This window comes from Chelonoidis abingdonii, chromosome 2 (assembly GCF_003597395.2).
Source record: "Chelonoidis abingdonii isolate Lonesome George chromosome 2, CheloAbing_2.0, whole genome shotgun sequence".
Lineage (NCBI taxonomy): Eukaryota > Metazoa > Chordata > Testudines > Testudinidae > Chelonoidis > Chelonoidis abingdonii.
The window spans coordinates 211465704-211492879 of NC_133770.1; the positions used below are offsets into that span (position 1 = coordinate 211465704).

General features: G+C 41.1%; 1 protein-coding gene across 2 annotated transcripts in view; it reads right to left on the reverse strand.

Annotated features, from left to right (window-relative positions):
- ARHGAP28 (Rho GTPase activating protein 28) overlaps positions 1-27176 on the reverse strand; it is a 109047-nt gene that overhangs the window by 66779 nt on the left and 15092 nt on the right. Inside the window, exon 1 of one of the 2 annotated variants that reach the window (XM_032805229.2) lies at positions 4227-4614. The exons of the other annotated variant lie outside the window; for it this stretch is intronic. The gene's annotated coding sequence lies outside the window, so the exon portion shown is untranslated. Of the gene's footprint in view, positions 1-4226; positions 4615-27176 lie in introns of those variants that run through there. 2 annotated transcript variants of the gene reach the window in all.

Genomic DNA, 27176 nt, shown 5'->3' on the forward strand with positions numbered 1-27176 from the left:
TACTCATATTGAGGTCACTACACTGCCTTCCTGTAAACGTATTATGTTGATTGTCAGTTTTGTTGTTTCAGACATTTAGGCATCAAAATCAACCAGAGTTAGGCACCTAAATAGCTTTGAAGATCTGGGCCTTACCTCTTTTCATTTCAGCTATTATTGCTGCAGTCTACAATTTGCTGTTGATAGGTCACTGCCTGTTCCTGGAATCCCAGACAAGACTATAGACTACGGGTAAAAATTTCAAAAGTGCTTAAGTGACTTAGGAGTCTAAGTCCCATTTTCAAAAGTGACTTAGGCACTTGGAAGCCTCCGGCTCACTTGTGGTGTTCAGTGATCAGTGTACAAGAGATCTAATTTATTCTGTATCTGGTTCTAACTGGCTGTGCATAACAAGAGCTTCACAGTGGCTTGCTCAGACTCTGTGTCTGGGAAGCCCAGCTCTGAAAGGCACAGACCCCAATACAGCAGCACTGAGAGTCAATACAACCTATGTGCCTGAGTCATTTTGAAAACGGGATGTAAACTCCTAAAATCACTTGCCCACTTTGGAAACTTTTACCGTAAAGCTTTAAACTGCAGTGCGCATTCTATTTGAAATTCCTATCCAGTGGGCATTAAGCTTGTCATATTATCGGTATTTTCACATCTAAATTCCAGCCTTATCTTTTAAAACTTGCCTTTGATTAGCACAGCTGTTATTTATTCTTTTTACTTAGCTGGGATTTCTGCAAGCACTCTGCAGAGTAAGCCTGTTTGTATTTTATTGTGCTGTTAATCTTTTTTTCTTAAGAAGAACATGAACAATGTCCCATCTATATGAATACCTAACATAGATCAGAGCAAAATAACTGGGGGAAGGAATATTTTCATAATCTTCCGTGAGCCTTATGAAGAAGTCTAGATAACATGTATGGAGAGACCTTTCATAAGACATATCTCAGGGGACCATCAGAAACTGGTTGCTTAATGGCAGTAGTCTTTAAAATAAAGATGGAGCAGAGCTATATTTAATATATTCAATATAGTTGGGAATCATTTTGGGGGGTGGCATACGTCTCAAAACAGGAGGCTGCCTCATATCTATGTTCTTTTGCATAGGTTTCCCTCTATAGAGTTTTCCAAAATAATTGACAAGTTTTTACATGGTTCTAAAATAAAAGCAGAGGCTTTGTAATACAGGATAATTAAAATGTTTGAATAAAATATTGCATCACCTTATTCTTAATGTTGCTGTGCCAATTTACAATATCTAAGGATCTGGCCATTATGTTCAAACAACGTATCACTAGACACCCGAGAATTTCTATAAGTCTATGCCTCTCTCATGACGGTGCCAAACGAATTCTACTTTTCTTCCTCATCAAGGCAGCAAGGCTAAACCATGCAAAATGTTGCTGAACCATAAATCACTTTGAAAACCTGAACTTCCTCCACTTAGCCCCAGAGCACAGCAACTCCTGTTACAAGGAAGTCTAACCTTAAATGTCCTTTTGGGATGTAAGGAGTGTTATACACTATCACAGGAGGCAATTGTTCTGTTTACTTGGCACTGGTGAGGCATGACTGGAGTAATGTGTCCAGTTTCGGGCACCACACTTTAAGAAAGATGTGAACAAACTGGAGCTAAATTGACAAGAGGTTTGGAACCATGACCTACGAGGAAAGGTTGTAAGAACTGGGGATGTGTAGTCTTAAGAAAAGAAGGATGAGGGGGGCTTGATAACAGACTTCAAACATGTTGAAGGTTATTATAAAAAGGATAGTGATCATAAGTAGTAATAGGCTTAGTTTTAAGTGAGGGAAACTTAGTTAGATATTAGGAAAATAATTCTAACTATAAGAATAGTTAAGCAACTATAGGGATAGTTGGAGGTTTTTAGAACAGGTTTGACAAATACCTCTCAGGGATGATCTAAGTATATTTGATTCTGCCTCAGTGCAGGCAGATGGACTAGATGAAGATCAACATCTGTGATGTCTTCATAGACCATTGAAAGGAAGCCTAGAACATAACCAGAGGAAAAAAATGTCCTTTCTTTCTAAGAATTCATCACATTCACGCATGTAATAGTCATAGAAGCACAGAGGGCAATCAGAACCCCCATTAGTGACTGATCCTGGCACATATTTCTGGCAGAGCACCCTTGGAACATTTAATAACAATATTTCAACACCTCGTTTGATGCGGGGAATCTACTATTCATCTTAAAACATGCAATAGTTTGACCAGTACTAAGGAAACCACTGCTCAGAGACATCACAAAGTTCTACACAGTGTCTAATCTCTCTCCCTTTTCTAAGCAATTTAATCAAGAAACTAGCTAGCAAAAGAAACTAGAAACTAGCTAGTCAGCTGCACAGATTTTTTGCAGTCAAATGTCAGGCCTGGGCATAGTACAGAGAGTATCTTCTGCTGTGACTTCCTGACCATAGACAACTGAAATACATTAATATTCATCCTGTTGGAGTTCTCTACAGTATCGGGAACCACTGATGGCACTGGCCTCCAGTGGATTCCCAGTAACCTGCCAGATTTGGGGCTAGGTCCTGTGGCTATTTGATGAGTGGGCACAATCTTTTCCACAGGCAGAATAAGAGGGGAAGAACTCCTTGAGGAGCTGCCTGTATAAAGTATCTACAATGAAGATTTATGTGGGAGGTGATGATCCAGGGTTGGGGGATTTGGAGAAGGGATGGTTGTCTTAACCATTTTACCATGTGCACATATACCTGTTGTCATTAGAGCTGTTAAAAGAAATGTCTTCCATGGCTCCAAAGCTGTGTTCTTAAAGAGAAATGGTACCAGAGTTGTGCGAGTTAGCCAATTGGTGTGACAGAAATCAAAAGGAATGTTGAAATAAAAGATGGGGGGAGCATGGCAATAGGGAAGAATGGGTATATTTTTATATCTGTTGACTTAATTTTATAAATACATTTTCCAATTCCTCTCCTTTTAAAATATTTTATTGGTTCAAAAAAGGCATGTCATCTGAGTTACATTTCACCAGAATGATGAGCTTTACAGTGACAAGGACATATGATAGTTTATAGGTCCCTTGATAATTTCATATTGTACTAATGAAACTTTTTTTTAACTGATCTTCAACACATTTTTCTGGATTTCACCTAGTTATCAGATTTAAATTCCTTTGGGTAAAAAGAGTCCTTTAGAGAATATTCTGCAATATTTGAAAATCCTGGGTTCCAAGTACTCAGAGCTGAACTACATTTTAGATAAGTTCAGATTCAATGAACATTTGGAAATTGTTGATCTGGATAATGCATCTGTGAACTGAAAATATGTTGCTTCTCATCTAGCTGTGTAACTTGTGATATTGTGGTCCATTCAAGACTCAGGGCCTAATTCTGCTCTCCCTGATGCTGGGGTAAATGAGGAATAACTCCACTGAAATAAACAGAGTGTGCAACTGGTGGAAACAAAATCAGAATCAGGTCACAACATTCAGAAATACCTCAATGTCATATATATACAATATATAATAAATTCAAGAAAGTGAACTTCTGTTACAAAATCAGGGGAAATGGAAAAAAAATTAAATGTTGTGTAATTTTATGTGAAGCAAAAATTCTATTCCAAGAAGTAAATCAGGAGGCAGTTGCTGAAACTTGTATTTTAGGAGTAAGCTATGATTAAAGTGTGTCTTAAACAATACAAGTATCAGAGGGGTAGCTATGTTAGTCTGGCTCTGTAACAAAGAGTCCTGTGGCACCTTATAGACCAACAGACGTATTGGAGAATAAGCTTTCATGGGTGACTGCGTCTGATGAAGTGGGTATTCACCCACAAAAGCTTATGCTCCAAAACGTCTGGTAGTCTATAAGGTGCCACAGGACTCTTCGTTGCTTTAAATGATACAGTAATTGTAGAAACTACATGCAATATTAATAGGATCTTTAAAAGTTTTATGACATTAGATCGTCAAGTAATTTTGGTTTTCTTTACATTCAGTCAACACTTTTGGAAACACAAAACACACACATATGCCTGTCTTGCAGTCACTTTCACTTACAATGTATCTAATTGTTTTTCTATATTGGAACATTCTGTCCCTCTTTTCCTTTCCTGTGTACCTGGAAAATTCCACTAGTTATATCTTTGACAGCTTTCTCCCCGTCCCGTCATTCCTTGTTTAAGGAAAACAAGAAAGGAGAGAACATTGAAAGGTAGAAAAAATTATTGATTTAGTAAATTCTGTAAACCTTACCTTGGAGCCAAATAAAGTCTCACTGATGATATCCTTAAAGGAACAGAGCAAAATATATCTGAATCCAACTTTCTTCATGCCTCCAGTTGCAGTAAATCCTTTCCCAGATTACAGTCACAAACATGCATAGTCTGAAAGCTATCTGAACACACTGTGATAGGATAAAGCTTTGTGCCTCTAGTCATACAAGGACTAGCGAAACAAAGAGCAGTGGAGTTTCTGGCCCTTGTGAGAAACAGAGTCACACTACTCAGTAGCTATTTAAAGAGTTGATGCCTTCAGGATAAATGCTCAGAGTGTGTTTTCCTGTTTGTGTCAGAACTAAAATCTTTCATCCATTTCCTAAGAGGAGAAATAAAAGCACAATCTGTTGCTAGTAGCTCTGTGATTCAAGAGAGACACGGTAGTGTGAATGAAATAGAAAGGCAGGGCTAATTTATTTGTTTTCCACTGAAAGGATGTAAGGCATTTCCCATTAATGTTATTTTAAAACATCATAAATAAGTGACCACATTTAACGTAATGAGGAGTTCTATCTGTATTGAAATTGCAACCCCACCCAATCTAAAACTCCATTGTGTATGCCATTTAGGAAAGAAAAGGGAGCCAAAAGATGGATTACAGGAAAATCTAACGTTTAAGCAAAAGCCTTTCTGCTTCAGGAAAGTGTCCAAGAGAGCGGATCAGCTGAACACTTAGAACATGAGGAAGCTTTCAGAGAACATGCAACAAGTTTCACATTAAGAAAACAACAGAGCTGGGCTTGTATCACAACATTTGCATCCAGATCCAAAACTTCTGAAGTTTGTGCATGATTGGATCCGGGTTTTGGCTTGGGTTGGCTCTAGAAAATACACCATGGAAACAATTCCTCACTGCAGTCTGTTAACTCACTGAAAGGAGATCTAATAAATAGCTTTCAAATAAGGTAAGTATTCCAAATGTTCTAACATATTTAAGAAAAACAGCTTTACTAGTTTGTTTAATTATCTAAACAGGTCTGTCTAAGACACATTTCCTCTATCCTTTCCATCCCCACCTTGTAGGAGGAAGAGCTGAAACTCCGGTTACAGCCTCATGTGACATCTCAGTTCAGGGCCTCCAGAGACCTTGTTAAAGTCATCCAACAAAGTAAGGAAGAGAGAACCTAATATTTCTAACGTAAAAAACCAACCCAACACCAGTAGAAAAAAAAAAGAAAGAAATAGGAGGAAACAATCTCTGTGATGGCCATTATACATCTGCAGGGGTGGTAAAGGGGGGGGAACAAATGGGATTTTGTTTTGCAATTCACCTTTAAGCTCAAATTGTTTTCTTTTACATTTTTATACAAGAAATCAAAACTCTTTCTCAGTCTCATCTCACAAAATTTTGTCTTTATGTAGCCTTTTGATTTCATAAATCCTTTTGGATTTAAAGATTACTGTCCATGGGATCAAAAATGCAGCTTGCTTGTCACTGTTTGCGATTATGGACTGGCTAGTCATGCTTTAAAGGATGAGCTGCAGGGACCTGGATGGCTCAGGAGATTGGCAATGGACTTTCATGCTATGAATTCAGCTTAAGTTGGCAATGACTGAAATAATGTGGCGGTCTCAGTCCATACCCACCTAGACACCCATATTACAATACCATCACCACAGGCACTAACTGAGAAGCTCAAGGCTCAAGGTCATGGAGACTGACCCACTCCCCCATCCTTAGGGGATCCCTCTCACCAGTTAAGTGGTGGGGAAAAAGGACTGTAAAGCTAGCAATGCTGCTTCCTGTGAGGGGCCTGTTGTGTGAATAAATGATTAAATTAAAAGTACACTGTCAGGTCATTTTAAACAGTATTTGTTTGAAACATTAAAACATTCTCTAATAGTGTACGTACAATAATCTAAGGTTTTATTAGTAACAAAGTAGGGTTCAAAGAATGTGACCCGTGCACTTTAACCTAATAGTGTCCCTTTAAAAATTTCCATGGCCACAATCCTGGCAGGAGCTCACACATGGGTGCTTAGAATCTCCAGGACAGGAATTGTCTCTTATTATGTATTTGCACAATGCTCATCACAATATGGGGCCGTGACATCTTTTGGGGCCTTTAGGCGCATATAATAAATAGAAATGATAAATAATAAGGGACTACTATAGCACTTGGAGCCCCACTGAAGCCAGTGGGCCTCTGCACGTCACAGAGGTCTGCCTGACAACGTTCTTTGAAGAATCAAGGCCTTCATTGGTCAGTCGAGGAAAAGTTGTTTTAAGGAACTGTCATTTTTCAAGCCATGTGCACAAGAAGCTCTGAGCTGCTTTCATAGATTGTTCATACAGGGAAAAAAGGGTGTAATATTTCAGAAGCAGTAAAGCTGAGCACTGAATAGCTTTCAATGACTAATATATCTGGTCTTGCAGTATGATCTTCCTCAGAATTAAACAAAATAAGGCACATCACAGAAATTTAATTGACCCAAACCTTTAAAAAAACACCATCTATTTTATTGCTGCATACGTATATGACCTGCTCCTGTGCTTAAAGTGAGGTATGTGCTTAAGTACACTGATGAATCTAGGCATTAAACAGTAATTAAGAGCTCCCACTTTAACAAGTAAATGTTACTGTGATATTGCTTAAAGCAGTGGTTTTCAAACTGCAGGTCATGACCCAGTACTGGGTCGCAGAACGTAAAGCACCGTGTCGCGGAACGTAAGGCATTGGGTCATGGTGGCCCTGGTCTGCACCGCCAACCAGGCTGTTAAAATCCCATTGGCAGTGCTGCTTGTCTGAGGCAGGTTAGTTCCTACCTGTTCTGACACCGCGCTGTGCCCTGGAAGCAGCCAGCAGCAGGTCTGGCTCCTAGGCCGGGGAGTCCTGCCTCGAACACCAGCTCTGCTCTCCCATTTACCGGGAACAGGTCAATGGGAGCTGGAGGGGGCAGTGTCAGCAAGCGAGAGCCGTGCGGAGCCGCTTGCACACCTCCGCTGAGGAACGGGACCTGCTGCTGGCTGCTTCTGGGGTGCAGCACAGTCTGTGATGCCAGGACAGGCAGGAAGCCTGCCATAGCACCCCTGCTGCACCGCTAACTGGGAGCTGCCTGAGGTAAGCCCGCACCCCAATCTCCTCCCCGAGCCATCCCCCAAATCCAGAGCCCCTTGCTGCACCCCAAGCTCCTCATCCCTAGCCCCATCCCAGAGCCTGCACCTCTAGCCCAGAGCCCTGACCCCCTCCAGCCCTGAGCTCCCCCAAACCCAGAGCCCTCTCCTGCACCTCAAATCCCTCATCCCCTGACCCACCCCAGAGTCCCCTTCGACACCCTGAACCCCTCACCCCCAGCCCCACAGCCCTCACCCCTGCACCCCAACCCTCTGCCATAGCCCTGAGCCCCTCCTATACCCCAAACCCCTCATCCCCAGCTCCATTCGGTTGCAGGCATCAACAATTTTCTTCAGCTGGGTCACCAGAAAAAAAGTTTGAAAATCACTGGAAAGGACTCTGCTAAGTTCTCATATATAGGTTCACAGATTTCAAAGCTAGCAGGGACCATTGTGTTATATAGTCTGACCTCCTGCATAACACAGGTCATAGAACTTCTGCCAAAATAATTCCTGGAGCAGATCACATATGAAGAGCATGAAAACGAAGCTCCAGAAAGGATGTGGAAGAGTCATAGTTTGACTAATTATTCTGCAAAAATGAAGCTGACATGATCATAAACTCATGTGGCGGCTTGCACTGAAACATAATTACTGCTTCCTTTACAAAGGCTCAATATATTGATTTATTTAGGGTGACCAGATGTCCCCATTTTATAGGGACAGTCCCCACTTTTGGGTCTTTTTCTTATATAGGCTCCTACCGCCCACCCCCATCCCAATTTTTCGCACTTGCTGTCTAGTCACCCTAGATCTATTCCAGCTCACAACGGACAGAAATCAGAGAATCTTGCATAACAGAATTTTACATTAACTCTGATACATTAACCACACATGCTCCAGATCTGGCATGCTGTCATTAAAGTGAAATAACATCATCCTGAAACTCAAAGATAAGTGAAACATCTCAAGATAAGCTGTTAGAGGCAATAAAGAGGAAGAAATGATGGCAAAAATATTAATAGATGACTTAGCCAACCCTCTGTCATTCCAGCTCCAATTAAGGGAGGTGAATTGGAGCTGGGTAGACCACCTGGCCCTGATTGGGCAAGCTTGAAGAGCTGCTGCCTCATCAGGCTGGGGCTGGATAAGAGCCCCAAAGGAAGGAAGGCGTGGGGGAGCTGGAAAGAGGAAAGCTGCAATAGAGGAAAGGCAGCGAGGTGAAGCAGAGAGAGAGAGAGCTTGCCCCTGCTCTCCTGCCGGTGGACTGCAAGAAAGGGACTACTTGTATGGTGGAAAGGTGGTGGGAGCACAGCCTGTAAATAAAAGCACCAGGTGCGCCTCCACCTAAAGGTCTCTGTGTGACGTTCTCAGCCCAGCGGGGGCAGGAGCCTGGGGAGCCCTGCGGGGATGCTGTTACAATGACATATGCTAAAGTAACTATTGTGATAGAAAGAACATAGAAATACATCTGCTTGCTTCCTCAGCCCTTACATAGGCAAGCCTCCCACGGATGCCACTGGGGTCCTGCAGGACTGAACTCTCCATTACTATGATTCCAAAGAGCTAACTCATCCAGGGGCTTTGCAGGGAGAGTTTTGCAAACATCTTAACAGGAATTTGTGATCAACAGGAGACTGCTAAACTTGAATTATAGTTCCAGCTCTGACTAAGAAAGCCTTTCACTGTATTATTATACAGTGTATGAAATAGGGATTTTTAAAGTATTTAACCCACAAGCCGGTTTAACCATAAAAGCAGTCATGCAAGAGGAGAAGATTTACAGAGCATGACAAAAGAGAGGAAAGATTGCAGAATATGTAGTGCCCGCAGATGAAGACTAATGGAAAAGAAAATTCACATTCATTGTAGGAGTAATTTTTCTTTTGCAATGCTTCTGTGTTTTATAGAAGGGCTGCTGCCTGGTCATTTAGCTAAATTTCATAATCAAGCTGAAATGGCATACTTTATCTGGAGTAAAAAATGTTGGCTCTGAAGGTCACCTTGAAAAATTAATTTGCTTGTTGGATAAACCTTCTTGAAGAGTAAATTAACTGTGAGAGTACTGAGCTTGCTTTCACTGGGCATTGAAACAGGGATGGATGGATATTGAAACAATGTAAGGAGCCGTACCAACTAGGAGATATACACAGATTAGGCAAACAAAATATCCTTTAGGTCAATCTAGCTCAGGGGTACGTAACCTATGGCACACGTGCTGAAGATGGCATGCGAGCTGATTTTTAGTGGCACTCACACTGCCCAGGTCCTGGCCACCGGTCTGGGAGGGGCTCTGCATTTTAATTTACTTTTAAATAAAGCTTCTTAAACATTTTATAAACCTTGTTTACTTTACATACAACAATAGTTTAGTTATATATTATAGACTTATAGAAAGAGACCTTCTAAAAAGGTTAAAATATATTACTGGCACGTGAAACCGTAACTTAGAGTGAATAAATGGAGACTTGGCACATCACTTCTGAAAGGTTGCCAACCCCTGATCTAGAACTTTTAAAAACAAAATATGCATGCATCTCAATATTTAGATGAAAACATTGATGACCTCAGCAATTCAGAACTAATATGTCCCCACTTCACTATCTTCTGACAATATTCTCTCATTAGATTTCTATAATGAGAGGTTATGTTTCTTCACTTTGCTTTAAGCCATGTCATGGAGAAACTGGCTATCCTAATCCATAGTATTTACAGTAAGATTCACAAAACAAAGCCAAATGGGGAAAATTACTTCCCTACAAGCCATACATTTCTTTAAAAACGAAAACAGGTAACACTCTGGGGCCAAGTGAGAAGAAAGGCAATAGAGTGATGGAAACAAACCATAAAGTAAGGAGGAAATGAGTGAAAGCCTGATACTATCAGTCACTTGGCAAGAAGATGGAAAGGCAGTATTATTTGTCAGCATTTCTGAATTCAGATGTGTTTTCACTGTATGAAATGGGCCTGAGCTAAAAACTACACATATGGGTTCAGAGCTAGAATTCCCGAATGATTTTTGGGCTGGGCTCATCTGCAGCAATAGTATAACAGCCATAACTAATGTGTGATCCTGAAAAGGTTTGCAGGTACAATTTGGATAAGTTCCCTGGCTGTATTGAAATCAATGGTAAAATGCCCATTAATGTCAATGGGACCAGGGTCTCCTTCTAGATGATTATCCAGAGCTTAGCTGGATCTTCTTCCTATCCCTTCTCTGTTTCCCATCATGTTCCTTCCTTTCCCAACCCACCCAGATCTTTCTCCTTTGCCTTAATGCTGCTCACCAGACGAACGATCTTTGGTGGTTTTGCAAAAGGTGCATGGAGTTCAGTCAGTTCTGAAAGTCTGTATGTTGGGCTCTGGTCAAACACTGTGTGCTGTAATTGGAACTACCCCAGTGGACTGACCAGTGCCGACCTCTGTTCCCTGGAACCCACTCACAAGATGTGATGACAGCTGCTGGACCAAAACTGGGTCTCAGACTCGGTGAGAATCCACAAAGGATTTCAGCAAAGTCTGAAAGACTGTCAGGGTTTGAGCAGGGAACGGGGAACTTTGTCTCAGTCCAAACAAACCCAGGGGTGAAATACTGGCCCCACTGACAGCAATGGCAAAATGTCAGTTGGTTTTAATGGGGCCAGAATTTGACAAGGTTGCCAGTTGTTTCAAGAATGGGGCTAAGTTTTTGGCTAGTTTCATATGATTTATCAAAGAATTTGCCCCTCCATATGGGTGAATATTTAATTTGAACTATGTAATGTATCATTTTTTCCATTAGACATTAACTTAATCAGCTAAGTTACTGCAATGTACCCAAGGGATTTTTTTTCCCCAATACATCATGAAATGTGCTTTGCTAAAGTGACTTCTCAAAGTCATTGGCTAAAGTCAGGAAATTTTGATGGAGGAGGGAAGAAAGTTTAATATTTTGGTATACGCTTCAGAGATAGTTTTCAAGGTGAAAACTAGTATATATAATAGTTTCTGAAAATGTTCATTATTTTTAATATTTAATCTTTAGGACTTATTTTATATTTTCTTTAGAAAAAGATATAAGGCAAATGGCTGCCATATGAAGTGTACTTAAAATTTTATTTATTACTTGACATAGGCCAACCAGTAGACATGCTCTTCGAAGCCATGCAAATGTTTTTTTTTCTTTTAATTTTACAAAACAGAGCTCAGCAGCAAATTTGAAAACTACCTGAGGGAACAATCTGTAGCCATTGCCCCACAACAAAACATCACAAGTAATGAAAGGACATTTAACAAGATAAAAAATGAAAGGTGGAAACACATACATATACACACACACACACACACACACACACAGAGCCATACAACAGTGCTGTCAGTTAAGTCAACAGAGTTACACTAGTTGAGGATCTAGCTCATAAGACCTAATTCTCCACTCTCTTGCACCTTATTTATTTGACTTCTTAGAGGCCAGAGCCCCATTGTGCTAGGCACAGCACAGACTTTTTGCAGTCAATTACAGTTGCCAAGTGAATGCAATAATGTTAACAGGTCAGAATGGCAATATTTTACACCCACTTTGCCCAAGTGTAAATGACTACACAAAATGTAAGTCAATGGAGAAATGGGCCCATTGAATGCACTTGATTATCTGTAACATTTAAAACAGAACTGAATGGGATTTCTGCACGCTTACAAGATCAAGCCCATCATTAAGATTTATAAACCATTATGAAACCAAGAGAATCACCCTTACAATTTTTTGTTTATTTACAATATGTGAAATCCACAATTTCAGGTCTAACAGTAACTGTATCTTTCAGATTTTCAATATCAGTTCCTGACATTCACTTTAAATCAAACTGTGATGCCTGGGAAAACCAATCAAAGGGTAATGTTATTGCTCTTATATATTCCTTATGCCGGATACACAATTATCTGAAACTGCAGCTGTTCCCCTGGCAACGTTCCTTCTGATATCAACCCACTCCTGAATACTGGCATGTGTTTGTGCAACAATTTTCAACAATGCAATCACTGAATATAATAAAGTGGTAGGTTCACAACCACTGCTTTTGTAAGAAAAGGCTGCTGAACAAAACTTTTAGAAAGTGCAGTGAAAACAGTGGATCAAAGGGAGGCAAAATGCATGAGATGTGATAAGATATCAAATTTCAGATGGGACTAGGGGGTGCTGGAAACACTTCCATAATTGCAATAACAGCCTCATTAACCAATCAATATAATTACAGGCAACATTCTCCAGACTCTATAATGTACTAATGTTTCATATAGTCTGCTTTTTGGTTTTGTGTAGATAAAATTGGTGAGACTGTGTGAGCTGGTATCCATTTGGCTGCCACAATTCAGGATAATAACCAGCTTTTGTTTATAGCAGATGTGAAAACATCCATATTAGAATCAATGGTAGGTGCCAACCATGGCAAGATCACATATTAATGTAAGTGGGGGAATGGTCCCGCTATTGTGGAGAACTTTCCTGGCTTCTGTACTATCCCGGTGAAGTGGGCTAGCGAAAGGATCTGAGTCCTCGCTCTCACTTCCTTTACCCAGAGGCCTCCCTGCCCTTGAGGACTCCCCTTCCACTCTCCTGTCTGGCAGAGTCCTCATAACCCTGAGAAGGCTGGGCCCAGGATTCCTGGGGGCTCGACCCCCAACCCTGCTGTGGTCACCCAGGACAGGGGCTAGGGTATCCCCACTCCAGGGTACTCTCTCTGCACTGGGCACCTCCTTGACCTACTGATTATTCCATACAATTTAAAGCAAATATAAGTTGTTTACTTAACAATTAATTAAAAAAAGAATAAGGAAAAATGGGAAGGGTTAAAGGAAAACACATCACCCTGCTCTGTGGCAGGGACCATCACAAACAGCGTCTCTGGACATCAGGGCAGTTCACAGTCTGTTCCTTGTAGGTCCCAGGCTTCCTTCTCAGGCCCTGGCTGTGCTGCAGTGATGCTGCGGGTTGGACACTTGCAATGGTGGTGGCCACACATCTCTGGACTTTGGGTGGTGACACCCTTCTTCCCAGCATCAGCCCCCTGTTGGGTTAAGATCCCCCTCCCAGTCTGGCCTGCAAGGACCCTTGGCTGGGGGTGTCTTTCTGCACTGGGCCCTTTGCCCAAGGTCCCCATTTGGCTGGCCCCAGGTGCTCACCACACCTGGCTCTGTGGCTGCAGCTCTGCTCCAAGCATAGGATCTGCTCTCCCTGGGCTGTGTCTCTGGCTCTGTGGCTGCAGCTCTGCTCCCAGTAGAGGATTTGCTCTCCCTGAGCTGTGTCTCTGGCTCTGTGTCTCTGTTCCCAACTCTGACCTGCTTCCTGGGCTGCTTTTCTGCCCCCTCTGGATCTGGCACAGCTCTGCTCCCCAGCTCAGCGTGGGCCCCCGTTTTCTCCTTAGCTCTGTCCCACTCTGTCTGACCCAGGCAATTCCAGCTCAGGCAGAAAACGGGGACCTCCCTGGCCTCCTAATTCCCTGATTAGCCTGCCTGCCCTGTCAATCAGGCTCAGAGGCTGAGGCTAACCTGGAGCATTGGCTTCTCCCCATTCTTTTAGTGCGGGGAACTAGCCAACCAAAACACCCCCACTGAATGTAAGGGGGCAACAATTCCCTTACATTAAGTATAATATACACAAAGATTCCCTTCAGAATCTAAATGCAGTGACACCAGGACTAAATGTAAAACTCACCCCTTTGAGTTGGCTTTCCTACAGCAAGGTACACACACAGCAGTACCACCAAAAATAATCACTCTTCCTCTCTCTTAGAAAGGAAGAAAGAGAAATATACTCCTGTTATTTCTAGTTTTTAGAACACTTGGGACATTTTCAAGCACTTCATTGATACCAGGTATATGTAGAGAGAAAACTATATACTGAGGTACAGCTGAGAAGCAATTGACACTGTGTTATGAGGTCCAGTTCACCCTTAGGGGCCCTGTAACTTGTGCCATCAGTAATGATTCATCCCTTGGGGGTTGTTTCACTGCCACAGAATCACTTATAACAAACAGGGTCTGGCAATGCAGAAGTGCAGTGCTTTCTGGCCATACTCCTTCAGCACCCAGAATACCCCCTATGCCACAGGAGGAAATTAGAAGGTAGTAGTGGCTGGGCTACACTGACTTTCTGACACTCAGGCCTATCACACACAAAGAAATCCCAGCTGGCTATTTAAGCTGGTTTTTCATTGCCAGGGCAGCTGGCTGATTGCCTCTGCTCCAGCCACGCCCAATCTATCAGAACTACCAGGCAACTGGGAGTATCACCAACAAGGTTGTGACATTGAACAGACTAGAACGGCTGCTTTCATTGGGAGCCTGTACACCCACTTTAGGGTCTAACCAGGTAACCCTAACTTGTGGATTGGCTGGACCCTTAGGACTTGTAGGGAATTATCTCAGATGACTCATTAGGTTCAGTGATAGCTTATCAGGCTCAGAACATTCATCACATCCGTCCCCTTTGCACTCTTAGAGCAAAGCAAAGAGAATGCATCAGGGGCTAGGATCTAGCAACATTCATGGTAGTCCCCACTGTGATTCACAGCTATTGCTGTATTAAGTTTTGACTGGGAGCAACAGAAGTTACACTCTAATAGGTACATATAACAAACAAGGCCAAACTTCTGGTCACTACTGTCACACCCAACTGGTTTTGATTTTATACTGTAGAGACCAGGCTGCTAATAAAAGCAAATAGACACATTCATTTTCAAACACACATTTATACACTAAAAAGTCAAAGAAACAACACGTGTAAGTACTTCTAAGGTGGGCTGTCAAAGTGGAAGCTCCCCTTAATTCCAGATCCCTAAGACTATGTGCATCATTTACTAATAAAAGAGTGATGAAATACTGAAATGTGTCAGTCTGGAATGAGAAGAGCAAAGGTGAGCACAATGCACAACTCTGAGCTCACTAAAACTGGCACAGAAGGAGAAAGAAATCAGTCCTTCTCCAAATACTGAAATCATCAAAACACTTCTGTGAGGGAGTACAACAGCTAATGTCTGCAGCCCTCACATCTGAGGATGTGAAATTGTGAAACTAAGTAGGGGACACCAAGGTAAGAAGTTGCATGGAAGACTTGCAAGGAAATCTTCGCATGCTGCAGGAAGGTGCTGGTGACTCAGTAGGGAGCATTCTTCCCTCAGAGCTAGTACTCAACCAATATGCCAGCATGAGGGAAGGGCAGGTCATATAATGTTGGAGGTCCCCTTTTACAGATGATACATTCAATTAGGGGCCCAGGTCTTTACGATTTTTTTAAGATATCATGGCAGTGTTTGCAGGACCATCTTCTATTGGTGAGAGATACAAGCTTTTGAGCTTACAAAGAGCCCTTCTTCACCTTCTGTTTCTAGTATCCTGGGACCAACACAGCTACAACAATATTGCACTGTTATTCCTGGTGTTTTGGCCAGTTTTCAGTGTAATTAGTTGCCTACTGCCTATTTAAATTGCCTTTGTTGTTTCAACCAACTGCTATATACTACTTCCTTGCTCTACATATTTCTTGCTGTGTACTGCTAACCTATTATTATTTATTGTATTCTGATAGCACCTAGAGGTCTCAATCAGAGATCAGAGCCCCATTTGTGCTATGCAGAGTACATATATGTATCAAAAAGATGGTCCCTGCCTCAAAGAATTTGCAGTCTAAGTAAGTAAACAGTCATCTTGCACTCCAGGCAGACCTGCATTTCAGAGATGGATGAAATGATTCCTTTCCAAACTGCACAAATCTCCAAGTGAGAAAGAAATTGCAACTAATAAAATATTACAAACTTCTGCAAATGATCTAAAGTGCCTTTGCCAGATGCAATAATGTAGCTTTTTTTAAAAATTTGGTATCCTGGGCCCTTCTACGTATGTAAAAAGTGTCATGTCCCAGTTAGGAATTTCCAATAACACAAAGCTCCCATTTCAAATGCTTGTAGGTCCTGAGCTATCGGGCCTTAAACTTGCCACTGATCCAGGACAATACACTGTCTTTCCTGGGCTTCAGACCAACGTAATTTTATAAGCAGGGAGGCAGAGGATGAAGAAGGAAAGATTTTTTCCTTCTGTCTGTTGTTTAAAAAACAACTGCTGTTTGAGGATGGTCAGCGATTTGGATTGTTAGAATAAATCTTGGTGAGAATGAACTAGCAGGCAGAGTGCAGGTAAGGTAAGGTAAGGTAAGGTAATCAAAGGTACATGATCACTGCAATTTATCACCTGAGTGCAGTAAATAATTACCTATCCCCTCTCTCCCCCTCCAAGAGGGAAGGTGGGAGGGAATTGTGACTGAGGCATTGTCTCTGATGCACAGCCTCTGTTGGGGCCATTCCTGGGATGGTGTGGTTGTTCAGGGCTTGGCCTAGAGGCACCACCTAGCCTCTGGGGAGTGAAAGGGGTCAGAAATGACCTATGTGTTTGCAAGTTGGTTGAGGGGGTTATTCAGTCCAACCACAATAAAAACAATCTTTACCAAGATATTTTTCCACAAATCTTTATTCTTGAGCTTTAGGAGTTTTCAATTCTAATACAAGTAACAAGGATTTTTAGAAACAAAAAAACTTCAGCTTAGGCTACAGCAGGGGTCGGCAATGTTTCAGAAGTGATGTGCCGAGTCTTCATTTAGTCACTCTAATTTAAGGTTTTGCATGCCAGTAATACATTTTAACGTTTTTAGAAGGTCTCTTTTTATAAGTCTATAATATATAAGTAAACTATTGTTGTATGTAAAGTAAATAAGATTTTTAAAATGTTTAAGAGGCTTCATTTAAAATTAAATTAAGATGCAGAGCCCCCTGGACCGGTGTGAGTGTCACTGAAAATCAGCTCACATGCTGCCTTCGGCACGCGTGCCATAGGTTGCCTCTCCCTGGGCTACAGTCTCATCCTCTAGACTTTGTGATTTATACACAGACCTATGTCAGGGAAAATGTTTTTAAACCAGTGGCATTGGCAACCCATGGTTTAACTCTGTTTCGTCCTGACTGTTAAGGGGCCAATCTGAAATACAAATAAAATACACCTTTACCCCAATATAATGTGACCTGATATAACATGAATTTGGATATAACGCGGTAAAGCAGTGCTCCGGGGGACAGGACTGCGCACTCCAGCGGATCAAAGCAAGTTCGATATAACGTGGTTTCACCTATAACGCGGTCAGATTTTTTGGCTCCCGAGGACAGCGTTATATTGGGGTAGAGGTGTATTGAAAAATAACATAGCAATTTTTGTCAAAATCAAAGTATTACGCTGCACATTGACAAGAGCTTTTCTGCAAATCAGAAAAAAAAATCCCAAGGGTTCAACCCTGCAAGGTGCTGACCACTTTGACACTGACCCAGTAAAGCACTTAATGCTAAGCACATGCTTTAAATGATTGGCACCACAATGCAGGACCAATAAAACTGCTTGATTTAAAAATGTCTCAAAAAACTCTCTCCATATTTTGCTGTATGCAGCCTTTTCAAGCGCATGCACGCGTGAGGTGCCAGACTGAAAGCTCTGCTAACTGAAGCCCTTTCTCAGAGATGGGATAGCCTGCGCAGCAGACAACTCCATATGCTCCCACCAGTGGGCCTCAGCAATGAGCATCCTAAGAAAGGGGCTATTTCTAGTAGCAGCTGAGCTTCTGCGCTTCGACAAAGCTCTGTTTCCCATTACACTGAGTCAACCAGCTCAGCCCCCACATTCAGGCTAGGGAATACATATCTTCCAAGTAGACTGTAGCACCACTTTGCTTACCAGCAGGGTCAGCTCTAGGTTTTTTGCTGCTTCAAGCAAAAAAATTTTTGGCTGCCGCCACCCCAGCCCTGGGCTCTCCCCACCACCTGCACCCTCTGCCGCCCCAGCTCTGGGCCTTCCTGCAACCGCATCGCCCTGCCGCCCAAGCCCTGGGCTCCCCCCCCGCCCCACCTGCACCCTCCTTCCGCCCCAGCCGTGGGTCACTGGTAACGCTCCCAGAGTGGGTCATTCAGCAGGAATTTTGGATGTGCACAGAACACAGACAGGATTGGTTCCCATGTGGTTACAGAGCTGCAATAAAGTGGAACAATTTTCAGCTTGTGTGATTAGAGGATATCTGGATGCATATTATAAGACTGTCCTCCATAAATGAGGAAAAGTTGAGGTGCCTTTATTATTCTTTCTGTTCCACTCTTTGTTTCTATGGGGAATTTGCCAATGCAATATCACTGTCTTCCTTTTAAACAAATAAAAAAAAGGCAATGGCTGTTGAAAATAGCAATTCCAGTCCAAAAAACCACTGGGAAGTATTTCTTGCTCAATTTTATCCTACTTTTTCTACAGCAAGTTACAGTGGATCAGTATATTTGATCTGGGAGAAAAGAAGTAACAGCTGCCCAAATTGAGCTTGAGCGCTCCTGAATTTTGAGTGTTCAAATCTGGAAGGCAGGTGCTAGATTCCCTTTCTGAATATTAGCTAAATCTGGAAAGAAAAAGTCAATTTCTGCTTCCATTGCCCAGAAGTGGAAATCCTCCTACGTGTCTGGTACTGTAGCTAAAGCTGCCCAGATCCAGTAGAACTCCCCTCCCTTACTTTTCATTTTAAATTCTAGTGGGATCCACAAACCTCCCTTGCTAGGCTTCAGATAGAGAGGGCACTGTCCATTTAGTCCACCCAATTCTTTCTAGGGGGGCTGCAAGGTGAGGTCACACCGTAGCCATAATCCAGTCTGGGGATGTCTTCTGAAGGGTATATCTGGGCCAAAGCCTTCTTACTCCTTGGGCACACTTGTTCCCCATTCACAGTGCCACCCCGCTCTATCAGTGAGCTCTCCATTCACAGCAAGCTACACCATAAGGTTTCAGCTACCTTACTCCCTCCCGCTCCCTTTCCTAATGGTCATGGCCAATGGAATGCTGGGAAATGTCGTTCTTTCCCTGCTCCAGGGCTGGCCCTATAGGCAGGGAGCTACCAAGGAACTACAGCTCCCAGGGCCCCCTGTTGGTTCTCAGCTCCCAGGCTGGATCCCTGCCAGCTGCGCCCCTGCAAATAGGCTGCCCCAAGCACCTGCTTGCTTTGCTGGTGCCTAGAGCAGGCCCTGCTTACTAGGTTAAGGAACCATGTGAGTTACACGGTGAGGCTTCTGAACAAGTTTTGAGGAACATTTCAATATTTGTGAAACTGGAATTGAACTGGCCAAGGCCCATGGCCATTCCTTTCATGATTGTATTAATCCTATCCCAGCCTTGGGGAGAAATCTTAAATTAATTTTAACACAGACAAGGAAAGAGAACTGATGTTTTTAACGTTTGGAGATCCTGCATTTATGAATGTTCTTGTGAAACAGCTTATGCAGTTAGACATTATTCAAGGATAACATGAGACAACCATTTTAGAGGCACATGTCTGATAACACATTGTGATTTATAAGGTTTAAGGTGAATTTCTTGCCACTGAGCCTTGTAAACATCACGTGTAACTTTTTCATGTAACTAAAAAAATAAAAAAGGAATAACTCCTTCTCCAAACTCAGTGTATCTTCCAAGAAAAAGATTTTCTCAAGCTCAGTTACTGAGCCCCTTTTAGCTAAGAAGAAAGAATTTCAATTAAATCTCATTCCAGCACACCAGAGATAGTTTGGAAACGTCTGCACATCTGTAAATACATGGGGGTTTAAGGATGTACTAACAGTTTTATACAAAATAAGAACAAACCAAAGCTCAGCCATTTTCTCTTAATGAGCTGCATTTTGAAGCACTTCTCCCTGTCCTGTCACTTATAAGACACCTAGCATGAAAAACACTTATAGTTCCAGCAGGTCTGAAGGTTACAGGTCAACCATTCCATTCATTTTTCCTACAATCTCCATAATGAATCTATTCTATCCAATGATGCAGTTCTACACATTCCTCCCTGGCCATACAAGGCATTTGCTTTATGCCCTGAAGCAAGAGACTGGAGAACATGTATATTATCTTTGCTGTTATTATTTATTTGTATTTTAGAAGTCCTAATGGCCAACTGAGAATGGGTCCCAATTGTGCTAGGCTCTGGACAAACACCGAATAAGAGATGGTCTCTACCCTGAAGAGTTTACAATCTAAACAGACAAGACAGATAAAGGGTAAAGGAAAATGAATAGAAAAAGCTTTGCTTGCATAGCTACAGATATTGAGCCAGGCTCTAACGCCGTTTCTCATGCAGAATAGCACTTTGCTCCTTTAGTGGTTCCTGAGGTACCATAGCATGACTCATAGAGTAAGGTGTTATTCACCATGAGTGTGGATATCTGAATCTGGCCCATTGTCAATGGCCAGAAAATTGTGGTCCAGATCCAGCCTCTTTTACTTAAACAGACTATCACCTTACTACGTGAGCATTCCTATTGAAACAAGTAAATTTGACTAATCGTGGAGTAAGGTACTATTCAAGATGAGTAAGGGGATCAGAATCTGGCTCTAAGTTCGGAAAGCAGTCCTGGTTACTGTGCATGTGACTGATTTTCAAAGATATGCAGGCACCTAGAAATCTGGATAATTTCATCCCTGCTTAATCAAATCATGATGGTTCCAGTTTGGGAGCATTGCTGTATCTTCTATGAACTCTGTTTTCCACAATACCCTTCTGCCCTTCATATCATAACTTAAGACCAGATTCTGACATTCTTACTCAGGGAGATTTACTCTCTCAATAGTGCCATTGGTTTCAGTGCCACTACTCACAAAGTAAAATACTGTTCTTTGTGAGTAAAGGGTAGCAGAATCTGACCCTGAATTACTTCCACTATCCCTTTTCTAGTCAAGAGGCAGATTGTAACTCCAGGGGCAGTACAGCAACATGCTTGGGTGGTTCATAGCAAAGTCACGCTTCCGCTCCATGTGAATTAAGAGCACTTTGTGGCTCACTCATTCCAAGCAGGTACTGCAAGAAATGTGGGATACATCACCAGGATTAAATCTGGGGCCCAGTTCAACAATAATGTAAATCAATATAGTTCCACTGACTTCCATGGCACTACATTAGTTTACCCCTGCTGAGAATCTGGGCTTTAACATTCACAAAAACTCTGAGAGGACAAATACTGATGTTGCTTAGAATAAAATATTTCAGAAGATCTTCCATAGTAGTGTTTCCGTAAACAATTTCTATCCAAGAAAGTACCCGATCATTTTCTTCATGCAAAATAACCTCATTTCAGCTAAGTAAACATTGGTACTTAGCATGAGATCACTGCTAACTGAGAAGCTGCTCTCTTAGCAGAAATTCTAAGGAAGCAGGACTTTCCTATTTCAATACAATATGGTTTGAGAGATCTCAAATACAATGTAATAAATCATTTCAAATCCTGGCCACTAATGGACTGTATAGACTGACCCTTTTATAAGGAGTTCTTCCATCAAACACTGTTTTTTCCCTTTGTATGCTTTGTTGAGAAACCCAGTTACACCCATAAGCTTCAGCCATGTGTTTAGACTTCCATATAACATTACTTAATATTCGAGACACAAATAGGGTTGCCAGTTTTGGTTGGATGTATTCCTAGAGACTTCATCACATGACTTAATCTTTAATTAAAGATTAATCTTTAATTTCTAGAGACTCCAGGACAGTCCTGGAAGGTTGGCAACCCAAACCACCAACAAGCCTTTTCACATAATTCAGTATTAGGTCCTTTTCAACTGTTTGGATTTTGACAAGTGCATTATCCATTCATTGATTAAATCAATAATTAGATCAAAAGTGGTTACTGCAGGTGAAATCTATTACAAACACATCTTGATTACAGTGATTTGTATGATCATTCATTTATCAACCTCATACCTCTTTAGTTTACTCCTCATTTCATTGCTCACTAGTGTAGCCTTTCACAAGACTATATTTAGCCAGAAAGATCTACTCCAGTGATAACAAATGCAGCTCACTATGGTAAATGTTGGCTAGTTTACCTTGGTGCTGGTGTCATTAAAATATACTGCATAACCCTCACCTGCTTAATACCATCATCCAAATATATAAAATAACAGATACAAAAATGGCCCTTTCAGTATGTTATTCCATTTGTAAATTCACCTTTAAATTAATCAACAGCAAATATCCTTTACAAGAGATTTTTCTTGGCTCCTACTTTTATATTTGTTCACTGATTGCAAGACATACATCCAAGACATACATTCAAGAAAACATCATCAGGATGGCATAGCTCCTCACCAAATCAGTGCAAAACTCAAATCCATTGGTCACCTTCTCACCTTAGTCACTCAGCAATTATAGTCTCATTAATGTAAATTATTGCCTATGATCAAAAAAACTTGAATGATCAGTATCCCTATGAGTTATAGTGACGGTTTGAAGGAGTGAAACTCTATTTCTACATCCTCTTAATGTCCTAAGTAAAGGGCTTAATTTCAATAACAGAAAAGAGGCATTCATCAAGAAATCATGGAGTGAGAGGCAAAAGGAGCTGTTGTAAGTATAGAACAAAATATTAAACACATAACTTGATGAAAACAATACTCACATACTTTCTTAAAACTTAGCCACTTCTTTCCAGCAGCCTGCCAGGGGTCAGATGTGTGGGAAGCAGAGACATTTTTAAGTTTGAAACAGCAAATATTTTCTTACCTCTCCACACCTCTGATCAAACACGAGTGAAGCGTGGTAAGTCACCAAAGAGCAAACCCATGAGCAGTGACATAATGACAAAATTACATCAAGGAAAGCTGGTACACGATTGTGCTTCAGTTCCTTTGCCTTCTGAACAATGATTCCCTTGAGGATGGCGATGCAGATTTCTCGTTATTTTTGTTCACTTTGGGCTTTTATGGCTGCTTGGAGCTATGCTTCATTGTATTTGATTTCAGCTAATCAAGTATACAAATGAACAGGAATGCAGACACACAGCACTGTGAGAGACACAAGGAAATTTTTTAAACAAAATGCCTTTATTAGCCAGTGATTCCAGTGATGCAATCAGAATAGGAAGGAAAGTGTGTGTTGCTTCATTGTTTTATTTGGATATGTGAGTTCAGTGCTAACTTGTGATAACATTTCTAGAGAGAGCGAGAGAGAGAGAGAGAGCGAGAGTGAGCGTGAGTATATATGTCTGTAAGTTGAACCTAATAGAAAAAGGTTTCAAAGTAGCAGCTGTGTTAGTCTGTATCCACAAAAAGAACAGGAGTACTTGTGGCACCTTAGAGACTAACAAATTTATTTCAGCATAAGCTTTTGTGAGCTACCTACCGAAGAAGTGAGCTGTAGCTCACGAAAGCTCATGCTGAAATAAATTTGATATAGTCTCTAAGGTGCCACAAGTACTCCTGTTCTAATAGAAAAAAAATCCCATGGAAATCTGCTTTTTCCTTCCTGACCCTTACGGAAGAGTCCCAGTGAATTTAATATAGAATGATAAATGTTCTATAGAATTTTTAAACCAATCTATAGTATTATATGGAAAAGACAGAATTCTCTATTAAATCAGGTAAAATCTTTGAGTGAATTCAGTACAAACCTACTTAATTTTTATAGATAATGGGATGAATAATATAAAGCATTAAACTGATTTTGTAATACATACCAAGGATAAGGAGATATTAGCTGCAATTTTAACAGAGCGAAAGTTAGGACTTTAGGGATCAATCCATAGAGCCCTGCAAATCTGCGGATATCCACTTTATATCTGGAGCACCATTTTTGCAGCTTGCGTATTGGATGTGGATACAAATTTTGTATCCACGCAGGGCTCCACCCATCCAACGCCCACTGAAGTCAATGAGAGTTTTTCCATTGATTTTAATGATTTTTGGCTCTGGCCTTAAATGTTGTTTGATGGCATTTACATTTGTAATCCAAAGATTAAACTATATAATCTAATCAGTTTAGTTAAAACAGAGAACAAAACCACATCTCTTCTACAAACAGAACCCATGTGATCTGCTGATCACGTTATGATTCTGAGTAGGATTTTCCAGTACTGAACTGGAAATGTTTATCTTGTGTTTAGGCTTTATATGTTGCAATTTTAATGTGGGAGCAGCTCATCTTCAGGAATATTGCCTTAAACAATGAGGGCTGCTTTATTTAAACTTTCTAAAGGAAAATTCATTACAGCAATCTTGCAACTTTATAAAATTCTTGTCTTGGAATGAAAACACTGCTCTACAGCCAAAATGCTTCTGAAATAAATGTAGTCAAACTTTACTAATTCTGGGTCACTGAGAACGAAAATGATGCTTAAAATTGTTGATTGGCTCTAGTCTAGCTGTTGGGCTCCAGACTACAGCAGTGGAATCTCCTGGCAGGTGATGTTAGGGTTTCCATGTTCCGTGACCGTCAAAAGGATCTTGTCCCATTCTTCTTCATGGAAGGTGATCTTGTAGCCTGCAACAACATCGATGGTGTGATGGCAGCCCTCAACATCGTTCACGATCCAGATGAGTGGAGACTGTTCATTGATTCATCGAAGACGAGTCCTAAAGCTGTTTTGCTGCATAATGGCAATGTTTTGCCATCAATTCCAGTTGGTCATGCAGTCCATATGAAGGAAACCTATGACAACATGAAACAACTTTTGAGGTGCATAAACTATGACCAACATCAGTGGCAGCTTTGTGGCGATTTGAAGGTTGTTGCTCTCTTGCTTGGTCTGCAGACTGGATACACAAAGTACTGCTGTTTTCTCTGCGAATGGGATAGTCGTGCAAGAGATTCCCACTACATCAAGAAAGATTGGCCACTCCGACAGTCATTGGAGCCTGGGAGGAAAAGTGTTCAGCATCCACCACTTGTTGAATCAAGGAAGATTTTGTTACCACCCTTACACATCAAGCTGGGTCTGATGAAGAACTTTGTCAAGGCCATTGACAAAACACAAGCAGCTTTCAAGTACCTCCGTGGAAAATTTCCAAGGTTAAGTGAAGCTAAGATAAAGGAAGGTGTCTTTGTTGGTCCTCAGATTCGTGAACTTCTTCAAGATGATGCATTTGACCATGCACTGCGTGGCAAGGAAAAGACGGCATGGAAAGCCTTCCAGTTAGTGGCAATAAATTTTCTCGGAAACAACAAGGCAGACAACTACAGGTTGTTGGTGGAAAACCTCCTCAAGGCATACAAAAGCCTTGGTTGCAACATGTCACTAAAGATACATTTTTTGCACTCTCATCTAGATTTTTTTCCACCGAACTGCGGAGCAGTGAGCGACGAGCACGGCGAGTGATTTCACCAGGACATTGCAGCAATGGAGCAACACTATCAGGGCAAATGGAGCCCATCAATGCTTGCAGACTATTGCTGGACAGTGACAAGAGATGCTCCATTTAATGAATACAAGAGACAAGCCAAGAAGCGCCGAGTAGACACTGAATAGGACTAAACTATGTACATAATAGTTTTTTGCCTTTTGTTTCATAATAAATTTTATTTATATAACCCTTTTGCTGATTTTTAAAGTGTTACATAAACAGGACAGGTGAAATATTATCATGTAAAGCAACCATAAACACATGAAAAGACCTAGGTTTACAATTTATGATTAAAACTCTATCATCTACACAATATACATAGACATAAAATGTAAAAACTTAAATATCTTAGAAACAGTAGCCAATCAGTTGTTCTAATTGTCATATTTGAATTCAGCACATCAAAATACATAATAAATACCACATTTTATCTCTGAAGCAGACGACTTCTCAAAAATTGTAGACCAGTGAAAGTGGAAACTAACGGTTAAAAATTTTCATCCCTCACATCCATTTAGCTACCATAATAATATGACAGTTCTCTTCAGTGTATTTAAAAGGCTATATGTTATGTATTACTTATTCTTGAAGCCTGCACAATTGCTTCTGCAATAGCTTTAGAGTCTGTTTAATTGAATCTATTTTTAATGGATTATGGAACAGGATTCTTGTTTTATATGTTACCCTATGTATTGAATATTCATGTTCTGAAATTTCAAATAAATGGGGTATCACAGCAAAACAGTAAAAAGTAAATGCTACATCTATCATCTTCCCACAAGGGGAGTGACTATGGCAATGAGACAACATAATGTTTGTATAAGAGTTGCTAAGTAATATTTATATTAAGCTGCTGTGAGGACACACAGTGTAAAGCAATAATTTTCAGAAACCAGAACAGATATAGACTAAGCAGGATGCTCAAATTCATTAACGAAGTCTTTATTGCAGGAAACCTGACAATCTAGTCTATTATACAGAAACAGCCAAATCACAAACCATTTCCCCACAAAGTAATTCAATAATACATTTTTTGCAAGTGAAAATTCAAGTGGCAAACATCACCAGAAGTACAAAAACATCTTATCTATGAAGACCTCAGAAAAAGCATTCCCTGCTACCTACATCTCTACTTGCGGTTATCAGTGCCTGGTGTAAACTGCTTCAATTAATTTAAAGTTCTACAAACTCAATTGTTTATAACAGCTTTCAAGCACATTTATGAAGTGTTATTTTTACTACACCTCTACTCTGATATAATGCAATCCGATATAACACGAATTCAGATACAATGCGGTAAAGCAGCGCTCAGGGGGGTTGGGGCTGCGCACTCCGGTGGATCAAAGCAAGTTCGATATAATGCGGTTTCACCTATAATGCAGTAAGATTTTTTGGCTCCCGAGGACAGCATTATATTGGGGTAGAGGTGTATAACCAGTGAAGCTCTGTCATGGGACGTAGTTAGATACAGGATTTAGTGTAGCCCCAAAAATATGTCTCTTCACAGCATTTGGTTTACTGATATTAAAACAGCTGAACAGCCTGAGGTCCCATTTTGGACTGGATAAATTGTGATTTCTACCCAGTGATGGGAACTCATCAGGGCTAGTCTCAAAGGCAGTAAATGAATCTTGCCCTCCCCTTTGCTGATACAACTAGGAATGTACTTTG